Source organism: Elephantulus edwardii, unplaced genomic scaffold (genome assembly GCF_000299155.1).
Source record: "Elephantulus edwardii isolate Elephantulus edwardi_28Jun2011 unplaced genomic scaffold, EleEdw1.0 scaffold00201, whole genome shotgun sequence".
NCBI classification, from domain to species: Eukaryota; Metazoa; Chordata; class Mammalia; order Macroscelidea; family Macroscelididae; genus Elephantulus; species Elephantulus edwardii.
This window is the reverse complement of record NW_006399951.1, coordinates 482,403-486,312: the sequence shown is the minus strand read 5'-3', so window position 1 is coordinate 486,312 and position 3,910 is coordinate 482,403. Positions and strand designations below refer to the sequence as shown.

Genomic DNA, 3,910 nt, shown 5'->3' with positions numbered 1-3,910 from the left:
AAAATGCCAAAACCTTGGTGTGTAGATTGAATTGTGTTTCCTCCTATGCAATTAAGTGCCTCTGTGGGAGGATCAGCTATTGGTTGGTTCTGACTCTATGGTACACAGCAACAACAAACAAAACAACAACAACAACATATTTCTATGCAGGGGTTTGGATCCAGCAGGGGTTTGGATCCAACAGCAGTTCCTTGGTAGAAAGATGGGCAGTCTCCTCCTTTGCAATTTATGGTCTCGGAAACCCACAGGAGTATCAACTATGAATCTCTACAGACATGACAACACTGAGATTTTCTGTTTTGAGCGATACAATGATGAAGCTAAGCAGTGACTCTTTGTGATGTGACAAAACAAACAGTTATGAAGTGATCGAGGGGAAAATGCTACGCCTTCGTCCTGTCACAACCCTGTACATCATATTCTTGGCGACCAAATTTGCCCACCTCAAACTGCTGCGGCGGCATGCTGACCCTGAGGTCTACCAGTGCCTGCAAGGAGTGGGTACTGATGACCTCTTCTTCTGTTACCATTGGCTGTTGCTCAAGGTCAAGCATGTGTTCACCATTGATGATGCCCTCAGGGTGCTTGAGGTCACCTGGAGTTCATTGCCCCCAGATCCTCCTGAACATGAGTTTGAGCTTGTTGGACACTCCCCCCCCCCGCCCGGTCAAGTGGCAGACACTGGCTTCAGCAGTCACCTGGGACCGAGCATGAGACAGAGGCCTTCTAGGGGAGGAGGTAGTGTCTTTGAAGATGCTCTTGTTACTTCACCACCACAACCTAGGATTCCAGGAGTGGGCGGGGGGGGGGGGTCTTCTGAGACTAGACAAGCCTGAATGACCTCCAGCAACTCAGGGATACCACTAGAAGGGACCTTCTGGTCCAGCTACCATGCCCAGCTGCCCTCATCAGCTGTAAGTCCTTCTCTGAGCCGTTGCTCGACTCCCCAGACCCACTGCTCTCCTCTATCCCCTTCCTCTGCACCAGCTACCCAGGAAGCCTTGCCTACTGGTGATGTGGCTGCAGGATCCCCCTTGGTGCGAACAGTAGGCTCTTCACAAGACCCCGGGAAGTTCCCACCATCTCTAGGCCTACCTCCACCCCAGGGGTTTGTCCGGGGACAACCCATTCATGCTCTTCGTCTGCCTCACCATCCTGTTGGAGCACAGTGACCACATCATACGCAATGGACTGGATTACAGCGAGCTGGTCATGCACTCGGACTGCCTTGCTTGAAAACACCACCTGGGGCGTTTCCTGGGCCAGGCCAAGGCTCTCTTTGTAGAAGAGTGGGATTCAGAGGAGGGGGCTGGCGTTACAGCTCCATCTTGGTCATGCTGTCCCTGGCTGACCACCACCTCCATCCCTGCTCTATTCTTTGCCATGAGGGCCTACATATGAAATCTCACTTCCCTTACTGCCAACCCTATTTGACCTGTTGGAGTGTGGGGCCCTCTCCTCAGGTGTCGTAGGATTATGTTTTGGCTCTGCCCCAAAGGGACCCTAACCTCTTTTTCTATTTAGTTTTGTCTTGTTTTTAACAACTGTGCTTTGCACATATTAAAAAAAAAACAAACATGTAACTCACACACCTAAGAGAGGAAAGTAGATGTGGGGACTTCTTTACAATGAAGAAATAATCACTTGGAGTGGGATATGCCCTTCCTTCCTGTGTAAGGAAGCTTCTTGACACCAGGGAAAGCCAAATATATGGAGATCTCCACAGAATGCTGGCCTGCACATGCTGAAGGAAAAAAGGGCCTTCTCCAGGAGAGAGACGGGGGGAGAGCAAGAGAGCGAAAAAGAGAAGAAGAAAAGAGAGCGAGCACCTTCTAGAGTTAGTACCCTGAATTTGGACTTCTTAGCTCTGGTGGCTTAGTGGCAAGGAATTGTACTGCTAATTTAAAGGGATGTGGTTCGAATCCACCAACTGCTCTGCAGAAGAGAGACGGACAATTCCTCCCAAGTGACTTCTAACCTCTGAAAACCCACTGGACTGGATGACTATCTGTGGATCATTTCTGACTCAACAGTACACAACAACAATAAGCTTCCTAAACTCTGAGAGAATAAATTTCTGGTTGTTTCAGTTTAGTGCATGGAGTTATACCTGCTCCCCAAACCGAGGCCTCTCTGATTTACATGATTGCTTCTTCCAATTGTTCATGTTTGCCTCGCATTTGGGAAGGACTTTTATTTATAAGAATATGTGAATAAGATGATCTTGCCATACTCAACTGTTAAAGAGCAAATGATGAAAGAAAAGGGTGGGGTAGAACATTCAGTTAGGACAAAGGCCAAACATGTATTCATGTAGCCTGGCCACCAGTGGGCTACATACGACTTAGAAGTCAAGGGGAGAATTTAGCCTAACAATACACAAGAAAACAGTTTCTGCAACCAGTCCTCTAAACACTGTCATTTTATTCTGATCAATTAAAACCCCCCAGATATAATGATTTTCCCAATTAGCTCTATAATGATTATAGGACACCCAATCTCCCCTAATGAGGCTTCCTTCCAATGGGCTCTTGCTTTGGCTCAGAAATGTGTCCTCTGAGTGTGTGTTAAATGAGCCAGAGTCAATTCCACAGCAACTGGTTTCTGGTTTTAAGCACTTATTCAATGATACGCTGCTGTTGAGTCATTTCCAACCCATGGTGTCAAGGTAGAACTACCTCATTGGGGTTTTGGTGTTTGGGGGGTTTTGGCTGTCATCTTTATGAAAGCAGATTGCCAAGGCTTCCTCCCATAGAGCCATTGGGTGGGTTTGAACCGCAGTCTTTCCAGTTAACAGCAGAGCTCTTACCATGGTATTATCAGGTCTCTTTCCTCAAGAATACAGGCACAACAGTTGAGTCATTTTATATGTCAGGAGACTGAGGCTGAAAGAAGGGAAATCACTTGCCTGTGGTCATATACTGAGGAGCAGACAGGACTCCTATTTGAATTTTGGCCTATCTGACTTCAGATCCTGTGTTCTCAACCTCAGACACCCAAAGCACAAAGGCATCTGTGACAATGAGCTCTTGAGCCAAGCTAGCTCTTGGGTGTGGACAATCTGTGAGAAGGAAAGGGCAGTTCTCCTAGGGTTCAACAATCAGGCTCAGAGGAGAAGCCTTCACTGCACAGTCTCTGCTTTACCACACACCAAAACCCAGGCAGAATCCAAAACCATCTGAACGTCTGGGGCTGGCATACAGCCTAGAGAACAGGCCAACAGGCTCTTGGCAAGACCACAGCCCTGTGACTGAGAGAGCTTGAGTCAATGACTCAAAGGGCAGTGGATATTTGCTTCAAGATGCGTAGGACGTGTCCCCAATGCCAGATGTCCACCCCATCCCACCCACAGTCTCTGCTCAGTTGGGTCAGATGAGGCTGGTCTGCTCTGAGATCTTCCTAGCTGGTCTCTATCTAGGAGGCCACTAGCCAGGGCTCTGGGGTCACCTGGTATCTACTGAGTGTCCAGGAAGAGGAGCTGAGAACGGCTCCTCCTCTGTCCCAGGAACTCGGAGCTGTCTGCCAGGTCTGTGAACTATCCTGACTGAGAAGGGGCTTGTAGGAGGCTGAGCCCACCAGCTTCAACAGAGGAGGTGTTTCACTGAGGACATCTTCCCCTGCCCATTTCTTAAACCAGTAATTCTTAAGTGCCTAATAACAACTATGTCTCCTTAAGAATATCTTCTCATCAAAAACAAACAAACAAATATCAAATAAGGGGTGAGTGAGCTGGGTGACTAAGTTTCCTTCAAAGGCCATGCACTGAGTTTCTGATGGTGGCTCTCCTACTTTGTAACAGTCAGGCCTCCATATGTCATAGGGAAGCAATGCTGGAGGCCTGGGACTCTGGCTTTATCACTCCCTAATCTCAGTTTAATTGCTGTGGTCAATTTACCCTGCACTTCATAAC

At 48.0% G+C, this 3,910-nt stretch overlaps 1 pseudogene; it reads left to right on the top strand.

Moving 5' to 3' along the window:
- The first annotated feature begins 380 nt into the window (after positions 1-380).
- Positions 381-1,401, top strand: LOC102868456 (annotated as a pseudogene).
- Positions 1,402-3,910: the final 2,509 nt, after the last annotated feature.